A 20487-nucleotide genomic window follows, 5' to 3' on the forward strand; every position below is an offset into this window, starting at 1 on the left:
CGTGCCTTTTGGCCATCAACCTCCATCTTGCTAGCAGATTGTCACCTTCTCAGTGTGCATGCTCTGGTGAAGCCATCGGCTGTGTCGGAGAGGCCCACGTGGCAGGGAACTGAGGGTGACCTCCAGAACCAAGGCTCCACAGGAGCTGAATCCTGCCTACAACCATATGAACTTGGAAGCAGCAACTTCTCCAGTTGAGCCTTTGTATGAGACCCCAGCCCCAGCCGACACCTTGACTGTAACCAGTGAGGGAGAGGCCCTGAACAGAGGACCCAGCTAAACCAAACCCAGATTCCTGACCCACAGAAACTGTGAGATAATAAAAGTGTTTTGTCACTAAGTTTGTAGTGATTTGTTACACAGCACTAGCTAACTAATACAATAGGAGACTATTTAAATAAATCATACAGTAGAATAATAGTTTCTGAACACATACATGCCAGTCTCTGTGCTGAGTTTTATATATATATATACACACACACACACACATATATATATACCCACTCATTTATATATATATATATGTATATGCTCATTTAAATATCCTAACAAATATTATAATTCACTTTTTTTTTTTTTTTTTTTTTGCGGTATGCGGGCCTCTCACTGCTGTGGCCTCTCCCGTTGCAGAACACAGGCTCCGGACGCGCAGGCTCAGCGGCCATGGCTCATGGGCCCAGTCGCTCCGCGGCATGTGGGATCTTCCCGGACCGGGGACGAACCCGTGTCCCCTGCATCAGCAGGCGGACTCTCAACCACTGCGCCATCAGGGAAGCCCCTATAATTCACTTCTTATGAAGGAAGAAATGGAGTCACAGAGGAAGAAAGTAAGTTGCTCAAGGTCACGTGTGAGCACAGCCAGGCCTTAAAGGTAGGTCGGACAGACCCCAGGCATGAATTCCTAATCATTTCCCAATACTGGACAGGCAGATGAGAAATATTAGATAAAGGTGAAATGATAAACAAGAGCAGGGATTGCCAAGCTCTGGCCCATGGGCCAAATCCAGCCCACTGCTTGCTTCTGTAAATAAAGTTTTATTGGCACACAGCCACTCCTCTTCATTTCTGGATCGTCTGAGCCTGTTTCTACGCTACAACTGCAGAATTGGGTAGTTGCCACAGAGAGTACGAGGCCTGCAAAGCCAAATATACACACTCGGGACTTTACAGAATTAGTCTGACAATCCCTGAACCAGAGTTAGATTCCAGAGGGCTCTGCAGGCCAGGAACAGAGAAATCCTAAAGTTTCTGAGCAGAGAGAAACACTGCAAAAACCACGGTGGTGCATCTCATGTCCTGGAATCCTCCAGCGGGGAGGTCCCACACGTGAAGCAGTGTCACACTAACTGATTAATCATCATCTTCAAAGTTACAAAATAATAACGCTCGTAATACAAAGAGAAACGAGGAGAAGGCACACTCAGCTTCAAGGCAAAGTCCTAGGTGGTTTTGAATCACGACTCCGGCATTTCACGTCTTGCTCCAGAAGGACTTCCCTGCAACTAAGGAGCCTGCCTGCCGCAATTAAGACCTGGTGCAACCAAATAAATAAATAAATAAATATTGTTTTTAAAAAAGGACCTCCCTCATTCCCCAAACTTTCCTTTTAAAAATCTTTCATTTTGGAATAATTGTGGATCTAGAGAAAAGTTGCGAAGCTAGTACAGAGCGTTCCCAAACACCCCCACTCGGCTTCCCTCATGTTAACACCTTAGAGCAGAGGTCGGCCAACCTTTCCACAAAGGACCAGATGTTCACTATTCAGGATTTGTCAGCTCCAGGCTCTCTGCTGCATATTCCTGTTTGTTCGTTTCAACCCTTTAAAAATGGAAAAGGCACTTAGCTCCTAAGCTGTATAAAAATAGGCCAAGGATAAACAGTATGCTGCATCCATGCAGTGGAATATTATTCAGCCTTGTAAAGGAAGGAGATTCTGACACCTGCTACAACACGGATGAACCTTGGGGACATGATGCTCAGTGAGAGAAGCCAGACACAGAAGGCCAAATGCTGTCTGATTCCACTCACCTGCGGTCCCTAGAGTCACATCCATAGAGAAAGGAAGTAGATGGTGGGGACCAGGGGCTGGGGAGTCAGCGTTTCATGGGGACAGAGCTTCAGTTTGGGAAGATGAGAAAGTTCTGGAGACGATGGTGGGGATGGCTGCATGACAGTGTGAATGTGCTTAGTGCCACTGAGCTGCACACTTAAAAACGGTGAAGATGGTAAATTTTATATTATGTATATTTTACAGAATAAAAATTAATTAATTATCATTTAAATAGCTAATTAATACAATTTTAAAAACAGGCCAATGTAGGCTGGATTTGACCCCCAGGCTCATTTGCCAACCTCTGATGTCCATCACCACGGTATGCGTTTGTCACCACCAAGAAGCCAACATTGGTACACTACTACCAACTACCACTTTATCCAGATGTCACTGGTTTCTCCACAAATGTCCTTCTCCGGTCCCAGAATCCCATCCAGATCCCACAGTGCATTTAGGCACCTCCCTTTTCTTGAACTGAGTTCTCTCTGGAGCCTCATTTTAGGAAAATCTAGAGCCTCCGGGCCACTCTGCAAGAAAGGTCAGGGGCTTCCCTGGTGGCGCAGTGGTTGAGTCCGCCTGCCGATGCAGGGGACGCGCGTTCTTGCCGTGGTTCGGGAAGATCCCACATGCCGTGGAGCGGCTGGGCGCGTGAGCCATGGCCGCTGAGCCTGCGCGTCCGGAGCCTGTGCTCCGCAACGGGAGAGGCCGCAACAGGGAGAGGCCCGCGTACCGCAAAAAAACAAGACAAAAACAAAAACAAAAAAACAAACAACAAAAAAAAGAAAGGTCAGATGAAGGAGGGATGGCAATGAAGAAAGCTGGCGGTCACCGCCCGGGGCCTGGTGTGCGCACACCGCCCTAGCGCTGTCGCGTTGGGTCACCGGAGCAGCACATCAGGTGCCAGGCGGGACCACCACCACCACCGGCCATGTGGCCGCCCCGGAGCTCAGGAGACCTCACAGCCAGGAAGGGGCCACTGCAGCACGTCTCTCCCGCTAATCTCTGTGTGGATGGACGCGAGCTTCCCGTTCTCCGGGCACAATCCCAGCAGTGGAACCTCGGCATCATTTGGCAAGTCCACACTGGACTTTCTGAGGAACTGCTGGACTGTTCTCCAAAGTGGCTGCTCCATTTCTCCTTCTCGCCCCTTCTCGGCCAGGTACTCAAACATCATAGTATTGCTTTTAGTTAATTATTTCTTTGTTTAAAATCTTTATTTTATTATTTTATGTTTATGACTTATTTTTAATTCTTATCTCATTATTTTAGTATTTAAAAATTATTTTTACCTTCTTTCATTATGTATTATTTTTATTATTTAAAAATGTTCATAGCAGTACTATACACAGTAGCCAAAACATGGAAACAACCTAAATGTCCATCAACAGATGAATGGATAAAGAAGATGCGGTGTATATATACAATGGAATACTATTCAGCCACAAAAAAGAATGAGGGACTTCCCTGGTGGTCCAGTGGTTAAGCATCTGCCTTCCAATGCAGGGGACGCAGGTTTGATCCCTTGTCTGGGAACTAAGATCCCACAGGCCATGGGGCAATTAAGCCCGTGTGCCACAACTACAGAGCCCACGCACTCTGGAGCCTGCACAGCACAACTAGAAAGAAGCCTGCACGCCACAACTAAGACCCGATGCAGGCAAAAATAAATACATAAATATTTAAAAAATAAGAAAGAAATAATGCCATTTGCAGCAACATGGATGCAACTAGAGATTATCATACTAAGTGAAGTAAGTCAGATAAAGACTAATATTATATGATATCACTTACATAAAATATGATACAAATGAACATATTTACAAAACAGAAACAGACTCACAGAAACAAACTTACGGTTACCAAAGGGGATGGGGGGTGGTGGAGGGATAACTTAGCAGTATGGAATTAGCAGATACTACTACATATAAAATAGATACACAAGGGGACTTCCCTGGTGGCGCAGTGGTTGAGAGTCCGCCTGCCGATGCAGGGGACACGGGTTCGTGCCCCGGTACGGGAAGATCCCACATGCCGCGGAACGGCTGGGTCCCTGAGCCATGGCCGCTGAGCCTGCGCGTCCGGAGCCTGTGCTCCGCAGCGGGAGAGGCCACAACAGTGAGAGACCCGCGTACCGCAAAAAAAAAAAAAAAAAATAGATACACAAGGACCGACTGTATAGCACAGGGAACTTTATTCAGTATCTTGTAATAAAGTACAATGGAAAAGAATCTGAAGCTGTACACCTGAAACTAACACAATATTGTAAATCAACTATAGTTTAATACGTAAAATTTTTTAAAAAAAGAACAACAGTAGTATTTGGTATGTGTGAAGAACATATTTACAAAAGTGTGATTTCTGTTCACTGCACAGATTCCATGGTATAGCCTGGTGATTTTCTGTCTTTACAAACTGTTCACTGATCTGGCAAAGAAAATTGCCTCGACATGAATAAATAAGTATTTGTTCATTAGCTGTGCTTAATTAACACAAAACTGATGAACCCCCCCAAAATTATTTTTATCTTCTTTCATAATTATTCATTATTTTATTTTTTTCCTTATTCTATTTGTTTTATCGGAATAATTCATTATTATTTTATTATTACTACTGCATTTTCTAATTATTATTGTGTGTATGGGTCTGGCCTGCCTAGTCTTGGAAGGTCAGGTAATGACCCATCGGGCAATTTTGACGGAGTGGAGGGTAGGAACCAGGAACCCTCTCCGTTTTTGTAGCGGACGGAGCTCTCTGACTTGAAGAGGTTTGCACCCGATGCGGGGTGGGTTCCTGCTTGAACACCCAGGAGGCCGACACTGACAGGGACCTCCACCCATCCAAGGTCATATGGGTGTGGCAGCCCCACCTCTCGTGTGGGGTGTTCCAGGAAAATGCTTTTGCTTTCCTTTTTTTAATTGTTGTTTTTCACTTCGCACCTAATGCAATAGGAGCTGGAGACCAACCACCTGCGGTTCTTAATTCCCGATTCGCTGAGCCCGGGGTGGCGGGGGGACCCTCAAGCATCTCAGCAGGACCCGGATGGAAAAGCACAGGACCTTTCGCAATGCGGCCGCAGCGAGGCGCACTGGTGTGAATGCCTTGGAGGCCAGACGTTCATCCCCGTCTCAGGGGCCTTAACTTATCCCCATCTGCAGAGTCACTTTCACCACATAAGGCGACACATTCACAGGTTCTGGAGATCGGGACACGGATGTCTTTGGGGGTCCATCATTCTGCCTACTGCACACTGTAACACCCAACGATGTGAGTGCATCTAGCCCTAGAACATTGCATTTAAAAGCAGGTCCCCAGGACTTCCCTGGTGGCGCAGTGGTTAAGAATCCACCTACCAATGCAGGGGACAAGGGTTCGATCCCTGGCCCAGAAAGATCCCACATGCCACGGAGCAACTAAGCCCGTGCACCACAACTACTGAGCCTGCGCTCTAGAGCCCGCGAGCCACAACTACTGAAGCGCGCCCGCCTAGAGCCCATGTTCCACAACAAGAGAAGCCATTCCATCAAGAAGCCCGTGCACCGCAACGAAGAGTAGCCCTGCTCACCGCAACTAGAAAAAGCCCACGTGCAGCAACGAAGACCCAACGCAGCCAAAAATTTTGAAAATAAATAAAATAAATAAATATATAAACAAAAAATTTTTTTAAAAAATAAAAGTACTCTAAAAAGCGGCCTATTGGAAGAGGGACGAATTAGGAGGGTTATACCAAGAACCAGGAACTCTGATGAGAGAAAGAAAGAAAAGGAGGAAGGGAGGAGGGAGCCCATCATAGCCCAGATGACAGCTCTGCGCTCACACTTGACCAGCCCATTCATCAGGCTGTTGTGAACAGGACCCAGACACAAGCTGGGTCAATCCTGGCCAAATGGATTTTCTATGTTTCCCCCAAAGCCCCTGCCAGTATCATAACAAGATCATACCAACAGGATCAAGATTTTCTGGCCACTCCAGCCTGGATTAACCTACTCCGCAGCCATCCCCAGGCCCGGGGACCATGGAAGCCCCACAAGCGGATCAGACAAGGGCCCTAATAGAATCACGCCCTGGGATTACTCCCAAATCTCACTTGGCCGATGGAAAGCATATTCTGGCCAGTGCTGAGCTGATTTCCACAAGATCGCGCCGGGCAGCAGGCAACCTCTTTCCTTCTCTCGTTGCGCGGGACAGACTCCGCACATCAGCCTGACTCTCACCCATTCCCATCACCGCTCCCTGCCTGGGAGAGTCAGTCCCTTCCACTTCCTGGCGTGAAGCTTTCGGCGAGGCCCCTCTGCTCCACACTGCGTGGAACGCAGAGATGGGACCATACAAACTTGTTCTTCACCCACCCTGTTGCTGTCGTCAAAGCTTTGCGGGGAGGAGGGTGAAAGTGGCTAAAATAAGTGGACAAAAGGCATCCCAAGTAGGGTTCCAGGAATTGCTACTCCACCCAGATTGCCCTGGGAATGGACTGTGCCCCTAATTCCTGATAAAATCACAATCTCGGTCACTCCATAGAGCATCTCTCTGTGGTGGCAGGTGGTGTGCCCTTTCATTTCCTTCAGTTTTTTAGGGACATTGGGCAACTAATGTTCCCATCCTGACTGATTTCCAGAGCTACGTTCACCTGCTGTGGCAGCGTCTCCAATGCTCCCAGCCTCCTGAGATTCACGGCCTTCCTGCAGTCTCCTCCCGCTTGGTATCAGGGTCTTCGTGACCAATTCCACATGACAACCGTGATAGCAGGTCACTTCTGAGACCAGTCATAAAAGATGTGTGCTAGGGGTAAGACGGGAATAAAGACACAGACCTACTAGAGGATGGATTTGAGGATATGGGGAGGGGGAAGGGTAACCTGTGACAAAGCGAGAGAGTGGCATGGACATATATACACTACCAAGCGTAAAATAGATAGCTAATGGGAAGCAGCCGCATAGCACAGGGAGATCAGCTCGGTGCTTTGTGACCACCTAGAGGGGTGGGATAGGGAGGGTGGGAGGCAGGGAGACGCAAGAGGGAAGAGATATGGGAACATATGTATATATATAACTGATTCACTTTGTTATAAAGCAGAAACTAACACACCATTGTAAACCAATTATACTCCAATAAAGATGTTAAAAAAAAAAAAAAAAAAGACGTGTGGCTTCTGTCTGCTCTCAGGGAGCCGGCCACCATGTAGTGAGGAGGCTCGAGCAGCACCATGGGGGCCCATGTGGACAGGAGCCATGTAAGGGGCCATCCTGGAAGCAGCTCCTCTGGCCCCGTCGAGCCTTCAGATAAGGCAGCCCTGGCTGATGTGTGCTTTACAGACTCCCGAGGGACCCCGAGCCAGAACCACCAAGTTAAGCTGTTTCCAAGTTCCGGACCCACACAAACTGTGAGAGAGTGAATGTTGGTTGTCTAAACTAAGTTTTTAGGGTAATTTGTTACACAGCAAGAGATGACTGATACACCTGCCATCTGGGCTGATTCACCAGACAGCTCCATGTATATTTTTTTCAACCAGTATGATTTTCTAACGGCAAGCAACTAACAGCATTGGATTTTTCATTTTCTTGTTTTCCCATCTATAGACCTGATCATCTGGGGGAGACAAAAGAGACTAACGGGACACAGTAAATTCAACGAGGGGAGAGCAGTAGAACAACTGAGACAAGAAAAGGAAGCCTTTGGGGTCTCACAGATCATCAAGAACTATCAGCAGCTGCTTCTGAGACTGAACAAATCCACTGCCTTGATCTGCTTCTCTCTAAAGCAGGGTCTTGCCCTCGGCCCTCCTGACGTGGGGGCCTGTCGTTCTGTGGGGGGCCGTCCTGGGCACTGTGGGGTGTGCAGCAGCATTCCTGGTCCCCACACACTCATGCCAGGAGCCCCTCCACCAGCTGTGATGAGCACAGATGTCCCCAGGGAGGCGAGACTGCCCCCGTGGAGATCCTCTGCTCTGGCATGCCCCTCACGGGCAGGAACGGCAGGGACCCAGCACCTGGCGACAGGCAGATCCCCCCCGGCCCAGGCCCCTTCTGAGAACCGAGTGGGTGGGCCCGGGAGGTCTGAGCCCCCTTCCCTTCCCACAGCGACATCCCACCAGCGTGTGGCAGGCGCACCTTGCCTCACTGGAGGCTCAATATAGACACGCACTGCAGTTATCACCCCAGCCTTCACTCATCACCACAGCAACCATCTAAATGTGTCACCCTGAGGAGCTCTGATTGCATGAAGTGGGAGGAGAAGCCTGGGGGGTGGGGGATGGCAGCCTGAGCCTCGCCACCTGAGCTCCTGAGCCCCGGGAGAGACTCGCAGGGAGGCACCCGGGGCAGACACGCTGCTCCAAAGCCACGGGACTGAACAGATCAGGGGCCAGCACACCCCAATCAGACGGGACAAAAGGTCCTGGCATGCTTGACCCAGGGGCTAAAGGTCTCTGGGGGCTCAGCAGAAAGGGGGGAAGGAGGCTGCTGCCCTCAGCTCTGTGTCCTGGTGCCTTAGAGACTCCCAACCCTCCTCCATGTAACACAAGGTGGGGTCTCCTTGCTTTTTACCGTCTGACCCCTGGGGGTTGATTCTGTTTCTTGATGTGAGCAGGGAACAGACTCAATATTTTCCCAAATAATTAATACAGGGTCTCCCCTGTCAGCCCTGCTGACACTGGGCGGGTCCTCCTCTGTGGGGGGCCGTCCTGGGTGCTGTGGAGGTACAGCAGCATCTCTGCCCCCATCCACTCGAGGCCCAGGGCACCCCCAGTGTGACAACCACAGACGTCCCCAGACCACTGCCACTGTCCCCCTGGGGACAGGATCACCCCACTGTGCTAGGCAGCAATCATCAGACCCCCCCGCCACCTGGCGCTGTACCGTATGGGGGAACGGGCGACTGCTTTGGGAAGAGGACCAATTTCCGACAGAAGAAAAAACAAAACCATGTACACACGGATTTCGTTTTCCACTCAAAATTAAAATAGCTTCACTCAGTACCCCGGAAGGGGGTGGGTGGGGACAGATATTCCTGCATCTGAGAGGCAGCATGGGTGGCGTTCAGACCCACCTTCATGACTGACTAAGGCCCGCCTGTGCCTCAATTTCCAAGTCTGTGACATGGCAATGACACCAGCACCCCACACCTGAGCAGGTTGGTTTTTTCAGATTAAATAAGTGAACATCTATAAAATGCAGAAATCAGTGCTGGTATATTGTTAATAGCGTATAACTTCTTTATCAGTAGGACTTCTTCATAACATTAGAACATCTATTAACTGCTTTGCTGACAAGGCCAGGGCTCAGCAAAGTGTTTCTGTGAAGGGCCAGTGGCAAGTACTTTTGGCCACTGTCGCTACTACCGGACTTGGCCAGTCATCGACCAGTGGGTGAGGCTCTGTGCCGACAAACGTTTACAAACCCAGGTGGCTTGGATCCGGCCCAGAGGCTGTAGCTTGCGACCCCCAGACTGGACGATGGTCTATGAGCAGATGGCACCGGTGCTCACACGGAGGCACCGCTGCAGAGGGAAACTAGATCCCGGGTCCTAACCAGAAGGAGCCCGGCGCCCCTCACCATCACCCAGCAAGATCATCCCAGGCCATCTGCAACACGAAACCTCACCGCCACAGAGGCGTCATTTCTCTTAGACTTAGAGAAGGGGCTGTGGCTTCCCCATCACCTTGAAAAAAATTCATGGCCCGACTTCTGTTAGCAAATACCTCCTCTCTATCAACCTTGGCTGCAAAAGGCAACCAAAATAGCTCGACTTGGTGAGCAAAATATTTTCTTATCATTCTGGACAGGGCAGTTTACCGTCTGCAAAATCGCCACCGGTAACGGCCCCAAGTAATCCTTCCCTAGAAGGAGAAATGGTTCCTGGGGACAGAGAGTCTGAGAAAACCTCTAGAGGATGTGACAACTCAGTGTCCTGGGGATTCTGCATGTGTCCTGGGGCAGAAAAGGGGCATCAGGGGAAAATTAAAGAAATCCAAATGAAGTATGGACTTTAGTTAATAATGACATATCAGTATTGGTTTCTTAATTGGGACAAATGTACCAGATTTGATGTAAGATGTTAAGAACGGGGCGGGGGGACCGGTTGCGGGGGGGGCGGGTATGTGGGAACTCTCTGTACTGTCTTCCCAGTTCTCCTGTGAATCTAGAACTAGTCTGAAATGAAAAGTTCATTTAAGAAGAAAAAGGAAAGAAGGGAGTGATGACAATTAGCTACTTATGTTCAAGAAGGCTTTGAAATGTGATTGAAGGAATATTAAGTCCCCGTGACAGCATGCAATAATGACAGGGTTATATAAAGCCCAGAAAAGAAAAGACGCTAAGAACAGGATATGCCAATCAGCAGGGGAAGTTTGCTCCCAGGAAAGGAGTGAGGAGGGGGAGAAAAGACAGGTGACTGAGTGGCTCCTGCGACAGCCATGGTGGACCCTGGCACAGGGGCTGCTTCACGTGAGGAATCTTCTGGAACATCCCAGGCGGATCCGGGCCACGTGGCGCATCCACTCGAAAGGCCATGGCGCCCAGGCGGTGCTGGAGCGAGGCCTGCTGAGTACGCAGCCAGCGCCTGGGCCTGGGGGGGGGCAGCGGTTTTATGGATGGAGAGTTCTGGAACATGAGGGTGAAGCTGTAGTCCAAAGAAAGCCAGACAGACAGCTAATACGACTCGGCATCCTGGTCTTTGCAAGTTGACTTATTGGACACTTTTATCTACATCAGGGTTTCTTCCTCTTGGCCTTGCAGACATTCAAGGCCGGGTCATTCCCTGTCAGGGGCGTCCTGGGTGCTGCGGGGTGCGGAGCAGCCTCCCTGGCCCCCACCCCCTTGATGCCAGGATCACCCCGAGTCGTGACAACCACAGATGTCCCCAGACAGTGTCCCTTGTGGCAGGACATCCCAGATGAGAACCACTGACCTACAACAGCTAACAATCTACACACAGGTCCATAGGAGCGTAATTATCCTCACTCTCCAGATGGGGAAACTGAGGCTCCGAGAGGCAATAAAGCCAGTCTTCGGCCACCAAGTTGGGAGGAAGCCTCGGAAGGAGATGGGCAGTGCTGATCTATCAGCGCGTGGGCCAAATCCCGCCCGCCCCTTGTGTTTGTAAATACAGTTTTGCTGAAACACGGCCATAACCATTCGCTTACACATCAGCTATGACATTCGCTCCTACAAAGGACCAGCTGGCCCGTAAAGCTGAAAATATTTACCCCTGGCCCTTCATAGTGTTTACTGGCTCTGCACAAAGATCCTCTCTCACCGCCTCAAAGCCCCGCAGGGTTCTCTTCTCAGACTAAGTGTTCACTGAAGGTTCTGTTGGAGGCGTGAAGACAGCAGAGGCAGCCTCCCTGGAAGTGAAAGGAGTTCGGGCTGGTTCTGCCTGGCTCTGGCCAAGGAGGCCTGCCCCACGATCTATCCGCTCCTCGGCCAGAAGGGGGTCTGCCCACTCCCCGACTACCAACCCCACCCCAGCCCGGCCCCAGGGAGCGCGTGTCACAGTAGGTGTGCGGGACTGTCGGGGTGATTAGCAGCCCCCCAAGCCTGTCTGCCTTTGAGGCTGCGGTGCGTGGGCTGCGCTGTCATCTCAACCTCGCTCTCACGTGGGATAGAGCCAGGCTTCTGCTCTGTGCTCTGGTGTTGGCGGGAACCGCGTCTCCCTGACCCTGCAAGGTCAGCCCTGCAGCCTCTGGAGGGTAGAACGTGCTGAGCGAGGACGGGCACAGCTGCCCCAGCTCATCTTCCCGGAGCCCCAGCTGCCTCGGTGCAGCTCTGGTCCTGGTGCTGAGACCCACAGAATACGCTTTCATCTGAAGGTCACCTTTGGCCAGGCTTTCTCCTCATCAGCACTGCGGTCACTTTCTGGGGTGGGGCAGCATCTCTGACCCCACCCCGTCGATGCCAGGAGCACCCCCAGTCGTGACCACCAGAGACGTCCCCAGATGTCATCCAGTGTCCCCCGGGGGCAGAATCACCCTCAGTGAGACCCCCTGGGTTAGGGATCCCACAGACCCCCAGGAAGCTGTGCGCCCCGAGACCATCTGCCGTCTGAGGTCTGGAACGCCACACACATTTAAATCCACACCTGAGTGGGAGGGAGGGGAGGTGACTCAAAGACAGCGGGGGTGGCTTACACCATCTGACCATCGGGGATTTATTCTGGTGTCTAGTAAGAGCTAGGGACCTAACTCAATTGTTTCTCCAAATAACTAACACAGGATTTCTCCCCTTTGGCACTGTGGACATCTGGGGCCAGATCATTCTCTGTGGAGCCGTCCTGGGCACTGTGGGGTGTGGAGCAGTATTCCTGCCCCACCCACTCAATGCCAGGAGCCCCTGGTCGTGACAACCACCGATGTCCTCAGACATGGCCCAGTGGCAAATATGGAAACCACTTGCTCCGTTGAAAGTAACTCCTTGGCAGTAAGCGCTGGACTCTACCCGTCACTCAGAGACCAAACTGGGGAGGCAGAGATGAGGTGAAACCAAAAGTCAGGCCGCAGCACGCCAGGCACCTCCAGATGTTCCACACCTGACAAGCTCCAAATATGGGGTTTGCTGAGGGGTTCTGTTTTGGTTTTCCAAACCTTGTTTACTTCATGACCTGACCCTCACCAACTGTATTCATTTCCTGGGGTTGGCCGCAGCAAATGACCACAGGCGGGGCGGCTTCAAACCACAGAAATGTATCCTCTCCCAGTGCCGGAGGCCAGAAGCCCGAGATCAAGGTGTCCACAGGGCTGGTTCCCTCGGAGGCTGTGAGGAAGTGCTTCCTGCTCTCTCCCGGCTTTTGGGGCCGCTGGTGATTCTGAAAGAATTCTTCAAGTTCTTGACCTGTAGACACATCAGCCCAATCTCTGCCTCTGTCATACACAGCCTTCTTCTCTGTGTGTCTGAGTCTTCACGTGGCCTTCTTGTAGGGACACCATCCTTTGGATGTAGGGCCCACTGAAATCTGTATAACTCTTTCTTTTTTTTTAGTAACTTTTTTTTTCTTTTTTTGGCTGCACCAGCCTACGGGGTCTTAGTTCCCCAACCAGGGATCAAACCCGTGCCCCCTGCATTGGAAGGCGAAGTCTTAACCACTGGACCACCAGGGAAGTCCCCCAGCATGACTCATTTTAACTAGTTACATCTGCAGAGACCCTAATTCCAAATGAGGCCTGATGTCCAGGTACCAGGGGTTAGGACTGGAACATATCTTTTGGGGGGAACACAGTCCAGCCCACAGCACCACCTCTTTGGCCTTCCCTCCTGCTCTCCCAGCCTCACCCCATGCCCCAGCTCTCCTGACCCCACATATGCCGGTCCCCGAACCGCGTCCTTCGCGCCGATCAGAAAGTGCTCCCGGGTAACCGGTTCGGCATCCGCCACGCTCCCCTGACTCCCCAACGTCTCCTGGAGGGCTGTGTGCTGGGAAGCAGCTCGCCCGGGAACATTCCCCCTCGAGGCCCGAGGAGGCGGCGCGCTGAGCTCCGTGCCCGACCCACGGTCACGAGTTTGAGGCAGGCGGGCGGGTGATGGCGATGTGGGTCCCTGGAGACACGACACCTGGCTTGTTGGCAGGGGGCGCTGCTCCCGGCCCAGCTGCCACCACGTGGGAAGTGGCCCGATGACCTCAGCTCCTCCAAGTGTCCTGAGAAGCTGGGAGGGCTGTTGTTGTTGTTTTTAATCGTAAAAGTTCCCAATTTGGGCTGCGTCGCGCCCGGTATGCAGGATCTTAGTTCCCCAACCGGGGATCGAATCGTGGAGTCTTCACCACTGGTCCGTCGGGGAAGCCCCCCAACTTGTACTTTAAAGACTGCTCTGTGGAGATGAAGTCCGTGTGGATTTCGGCTCCGGAAATCTAACTCCGAGAGACGGCAGTGTTGTCATAGGCAGTCAATGCACGGGTAACCCCATCTACTGTCATTCACATTAGGAGCCTATGCGCCCCAAGACACAGGCAGCATACAGAACATCTCCGTATATAATTTACTGGGCATTGGCCACGGCTTTCTAGAAAAGCAAACTTGAAACTTTCAGCTGAGCTTCTGGGCCCAGGAATTAGCTTTTAATTATAAGGAAAGCAACTAGGCCCTTCTTCCTCTGCCATTTTTATTTAACATTCTATCACTGCATTTTCTCACATCACTAAGTATTCTTTGAAGACATAGTTTTTCATGGCTGCCCATGATATATTAACATTGAGTTAATATATCATAATTGATGAACTAATTTCCTTACTATTGGCCACTTAGACTGTTCCCACTTTTTGCTTTATAAATAATGCTGCTGCATTATTTATTTACGCTAATTACTTTAGAGTAATTATCTCTAATTACTGATGTATTTCTTAATATATATATTTTAGAGATGTTATTGAGGGATCAGAGACTGTTACATATTTTTAAGGTTCCCGGAAACACACTACTACATTATTGTTGAGAAAGATTATGCCACCTTATACTATCCTTCTGTCCACACCCTCATCAACACGGTATTACTTTTCCACCTTATACTATCCTTCTGTCCACACCCTCATCAACACGGGTATTACTTTTATTAATAGCCACCATTTTAGGGGAATTCCCTGGTGGTCCAGTGGTTAGGACCCCCGCTTCCATTGCAGGGGACATGGGTTCGATCCCTGGTTGGGGAACTAAAATCCCGCATGCCACCGGGTGCGACCAAAAAAAAAAAAGAAAAAAAAATAGTCACCATTTTAAAGGTGAAAAGTAGAGTCTTCTTTTTTTTTTTAATAAATTTTTTACTTTGGAATGATTTTAGATTTGCGGAAGAGTTACAAAGATAATACAGATATCTCCTGTTTATCCTTCACCCAGCTTCCCCTAATGTTAACTCACATAACCAGGGTGCATTTGTCATACATCAACGTTGCTATGTTACTATTAACCAAGCTCCACGGTTTATTCAGATTTCACTAGTTTTCCCACTAATGGCTCTCTTCTGTGTGTCACCCTTACATCTCCATTTTGCTGATGGGAAGATGGAGGTTCAGAGAAGTTAACTGACTTACCAAAGTCACAGAGCTGCTGAGTGGCACAGCCTGGATGCAACCCATACCTGAAGGACTCCAAATCCAGGAGTACTCCAAGCATGCCTCCCTCCCTCTCAACCCATCCTAAGTCACCCTTGAAACAAGCAAAGGCTGGTCTCTAACTCTCCATTAACACATGAGGTGATCCAAGGCAAGTAGCTGGGTGATTAACCACCATGAAAGAACTAAGTAGGCATCCTTCTCTTCAAACAGCCACTTTGAGAAACTATTTCCAAGCAATATGCCATCTCATGACATTTCTGGATGCATCCTCAGAAATCATTTTCAGAGACAAAGCAAAAACCTTATACCGAAGAAATACACTCCTGCGACTTGGCAATAATAATATCTCTCATTCAAGCAAAATCAACCCTGTTCCTGTTGGGCCGTCCACCTTACTCACCACTGAGTGACCTTTGGCTGGGTGGAGGGCACCCTAAGATGGTCCCCCAGCGACCCCCAACTCCTGGTCCCCGTGCCTGTACCACTGCCCCCCCTGCCCCGCGCTGAGTGTGAGCGGGGCCTGTGACTTGCTTCTAACCGCTAGAATACGGCATTGGCTGGGGATGTCATTTCCATGACTGTCGTGTGTGAGAATGTAACTTCCACCCTGCTAGCAGACTCTCTCCTTTGCTGCTGTGATGAGCAGGTTTCCATGCTGGGGAGGCCCACTGGCCAACAGCCAAAAAACCGAGAACAGCCTCCAGTCCACAGCCAACAAGAAACTAAGCCATGCCAACAGCCACAGGAGTGAGCTTGGAAGCAATCCTTCTCCAGTTGAGATAAGACGGCAGCCCAGGCCGACAATCCGACTGCAGCCTGAGAGACCCTGAGCAGAAGACCCAGCTAAGCTGCACCTGGATTCCTGACCCACGGAAACGGAAACTGTGAGACAATAAACGTGTGCTGTTTCAAGCCGCTAAGAGTGCGGTGACTTGTTACGCAGCATTAGCAGGCTAACATGGACTGTTTCGAAATTCAAATCTACTCTCTGAAGATGAAACTCCGAAATGTATTTGAAACATACAAATTTGCGTATTTGAAATATACAAAAGCAGTGCAGCCTGCTCTTGAAGGCAATCACATCTATGCAACGTTCCAAGGACAAGGTCTCCCAAGGTGACTGTTTGAAGATGGAGAGGACAACCTGCTTCGATGTGAAATCTGGGGGTGCTGAATTATCCTTAGCTGATGATCATAACCAGATTTTCACACTCAATAGCAAATACTACATCAGGCAGTTTTTCTGCATTACCAGGTTTGAAAGCTGTGCTGCTGTGTGTCACCAAAAATAAAAACTGATTCAGAAAACAATGCTTTATGTTATATATATGTATATATATCGTACTACTTTTCTTAAAACAGAACTGCCAGAACGCCTCCCCCTCTGGCTGAGACCAGAATAGATAAAAGTCCAGATTTTTACACACTTGGGGCTGCCAATGTTTTAACACATGGAACATTCTATGGGGTTGCAAACTGCTTTATATTCTTCAAATATGTCCTGACTGTGCCAACCACCCTGACAGTTGGTCATATTCATAAATGAATTGAAACAGATCACATTCTTGGAGACAGGTGCACGGTAGAACTAAAGGGTGTCTCCGCCACAGAGGGGGCCTCATCAAACCCCCGGACCATCAGGGAATAGTGGAAGGGAGAATGCCATGGCCAAGTTCAGTGTTATCCATTGAAAACCCATGACTGCAAAGACCAGGAAATGCTGGCCAGCAAGGAGAGAGGTAAAAAGCAGCTCGCTCGGAGGTAAAAAGGCAGGGAACATTATTTACCAAACCAGGCTGGTGAGAGACTGCAAATCTCAGCTTGCGTGGCCCCTCTCCTGAGGACAGCTCTGAAGGACAGCCATGACCTAAATTGGTTCATATGTGGGCTTCGCCCCACAGAGAACAGCTGGGAAACAGCTCCCCAAGATCCTGTAGGATACCAAGAAAAACTTACATTCACATATATTGCATAGAGGTTCTCAATGAAGAAGAGAAACAATTTTGCCCTCAGGGGACACTGGGCCATGTCTGGGGACATCTATGGTCATCACAACTGGGGTGCTCCTGGCATCGAGTAAGTGGGGGCCAGGGATGCTGGTCCACACCCACAGAGCCCAGGACGGGCCCACAGAGGACAACCCGGCTCCACCGCAGCGGCTGTGGGGAAGCTGAGGAAGCCTACCCGGCCTGGCCCTCAGGGCTAGAGGGACTCATTCATCTTTATTACAGACCCAAATCTGTGTCATCCCCGCAGAGGAAAAACGGCCGCTTAATTACATTTCCATACGTGCTACCAAGAATTTTTCTAGGGAAGACGGTTTGGGAACATCATCTGGAGACAGAACATTCCAGGCAGTGCTGAGTCAGTGTGGGGCTTCAAGCTTCGCTCTGATGTCAACGGGCATCACAGAGCAGCCGACAATTCCAAACACGTTATCTTTGGCTTTGATCCCATTACATACCAGTTCTTCCCCCACCCCACCCCAGGGACACTGGACAATGTCCGGGGACATCCGTGGTCATTATGACTTGGATGGGGGTGCTCCTGGCATTGAGTGGGCGGGGCCAGAGATGCTGCTCCACACCCCACAGTGCCCAGGACGGCCCCCCAGAGGATGACCCAGCCCCACTGTCAGCAGGGCCGAGGGGGGGACCCTGCTTTGGAGGCAATGAGCCTGGAGAACATCCGGCGTGGAGGGCGAGGAATGCAGACGGCGGGGATTGCACCTGCGAGACAATAACGCAGATGTCTACGGCGCACAGATATTCCCCCGGCCCGCCAGCCACTCCCGGGTAACTGGACGCTGCCCTAGCAGTGACCGAGCGTGGCCTGTGCGTTGCCAACCTTCCACAGATGTCAGTGCAAATGTCCCTTTGGCTCAAAGGACAAGTCCATCCTTGTGACACCCTAAGGCCCTCTTGCCCCATCCAAAAATCTCTCATCCTCTGGCCCAAAATCATGCAGGGAGAAAGTCATCCAGTGGTTAAGCAATCACTCCAACCCCAAAGTCTCACTATGCCACAAGGCCACCTGCATTCCACCAGGTTCCAGAAGGTTCCAGAAAGTTCCATAATTCTTGACCTCTCACCTCCCCCACACCTTACCCCCTCTCCGAGTCCCCCTTCCTGAAAGGAGAGCAGGACTTTCAACAAGCCCACAGCCTTGCCTCACTCACTGCTTTCTCCCAGGGACCCCAGAGCATCTGCCGTCCTTCTAAGTCCCATGCATGGCCAGTTAGGGCCCAGGGTTGGCAGGACCTACGTCCAAGGTGTGACTGCTCAGCAGCCCCAGACGCAGAGGAATTCACGCCCCTGTGCCAGACTCTCAAGGACGGGGCTTAAAACGAGAACGTGTCAAAGATCACGGCTCCACGGGCTTGACCTCAGCCGGAAACGGGAGTCCCCCACAGCCCGTCAAGGACTGCCAGTGGGCTCACGCCCTGAAATGTCACCACTTAGACCAATAGGTGGGGGGCTTTTTTGGTAACATAAACATAATACAAAATTTACAATTTTAACCATTTTAAAGTGTACAATTCAATTGCACTTAATATAGCCACAGAGCTGTGAAATCATCACCACCGTCTAGTTCCAGAACTTTCCATCACCCCAAAGAGAAGCCCCGTCCCCATCAGGAGTCACCCCCCTCCCCCTCCCCGGCCCCTGACAACCACGAACCCACTCTCTGTGTCTGTGGATCTGCCTGTTCCGGACGTTTCCCATCAATGGAATCACACCCTGTGTGTCCTTCTGTGTCTGGCTTCTCTCACTGAGCATCGTGTTCTCAGGGTCCATCCACATGGTAGGGAGTGTCAGAGCTTCACCCCTTTTCACAGCTGAGTGATGCTCCCGTGTGCAGATGGACCACAGTTTCATATATCTGCTTGTTTGTTGATGAAATGACATTTGGGTGGCTTCCACCTTTTTGGCCACTGTGAATCACGCTGTGTGAACATTAACGTTCAGGTTTTTGTGTGGACATATATTGTCATCTCTCTTAAGCAGACACCCAGGAGTAGAATTGCTGGGTCATATGGAAACTCTAGGTTTGACCTTTTGAGGAGCTGCCAGACTATTTTCTGGTCAGCTGCCCCGTTTTCTATTCCCGCCAGCAGGGCACAAGGTTCTACCCTCTCCACGTCCTCACCAACACTTGTTATTGTCTGTCTTTTGATTCTAGCCACCCTGATGGATGTGAAGGGGTATTTCACTGTGGTTTTCATTTCCATTTCCCCGAGGGCTACCGACGTGGAGCATCTTTTCACATGAGACCACAGTTTTCAATGCTAGGAGATAGGTACACCAATGCCAGCTTCACATACCCAATTCCACAGCCAGAAGGAAGCGTGGCTGGTTCCCTCAACAAGACAAAAAATCCTGTGCAAAACGTAGGCAGCATGATTGGCTTTGTCTCACCAAAGAGCTACAGGGTGGTACAGCCTGGGGTTGGGGTCCTGCCTGACTCGGCTCCCCAGTTCTTTTTTTTTTTTCTAATTTAAGTATAGTTGATTTACAATATTGTGTTAGTTTCAGGTATACAGCAGTGATTCAGTTATACACGATGTGAATATATCTGTATTCTTATTTTTATTCTTTTCCATTATAGTTTATTATAAGATATTGAATATAAGTTCCCTCTGCGATACAGTAAATCCTTGTTGTTTACCTGTTTTATATATAATAGTGTGTATCTGTTAACCCCACACTCCTAATTTATCCCACCCCACTCCTTTCCCCTTTGGTAACCAGAAGTTTTTTTTTCTAAGTCTGTGAGTCTGTTTCTGTTTTGTAAATAAATTCACTTGTACTATTTTTAGATTCCACATATAAGTGATATCACATAATATGTCTTTGTCTGACTTACTTCACTTAGTATGATAATCTCTAGGTTCATTCATGTTGCTGCAAATGGCATTATTTCATTTTTTATGGCTGAGTAATATTCCATTGTATATATGCGCCACACCTTCTTTATCCATTCCTCTGTCGATGGACATTTACATTGCTTCCACATCTTGGCTATTGTAAATAGTGCCGCTATGAACAGTGGGGTGTTGGCTCCCCTGTTCTGAGCTTCAGTTTCCATATCTGAAGACAGACCCTCAGAGGGGCACCGCAGGAAGTTGCTCGTGGGACCAATGCAGCCCTGGGTGAGAACCACCATGCACAAAGTTAAATGCAAGGTAACAGTGACCAGTACATCACTGGAAACTTGACCTGGGGCAGAGGGAGGGGGAAAGAGACGCAACTGCAGCTCTGTGGGCAGGAAGGCAGCACATTAGCCCCAGAACACACATTCTAGCATATTCTGAAAGATTCAACCTGGGTTGAGTGAATAAAAACCCCTCTGAAGACATGCAGCTGACGTTAACTATAATGGGAAACACGTCTCCAAGAGGCGCC

General features: G+C 49.9%; 1 protein-coding gene across 3 annotated transcripts in view; it reads right to left on the minus strand.

Moving 5' to 3' along the window:
• GNG7 (G protein subunit gamma 7) overlaps positions 1–20487 on the minus strand; it is a 153441-nt gene that overhangs the window by 111838 nt on the left and 21116 nt on the right. Inside the window, exon 1 of one of the 3 annotated variants that reach the window (XM_060297433.1) lies at positions 16870–16892. The exons of the other annotated variants lie outside the window; for them this stretch is intronic. The gene's annotated coding sequence lies outside the window, so the exon portion shown is untranslated. Of the gene's footprint in view, positions 1–16869; positions 16893–20487 lie in introns of those variants that run through there. 3 annotated transcript variants of the gene reach the window in all.

The sequence above is a fragment of the Globicephala melas genome, chromosome 3, assembly GCF_963455315.2.
Source record: "Globicephala melas chromosome 3, mGloMel1.2, whole genome shotgun sequence".
In the NCBI taxonomy this organism is placed as follows: Eukaryota; Metazoa; Chordata; class Mammalia; order Artiodactyla; family Delphinidae; genus Globicephala; species Globicephala melas.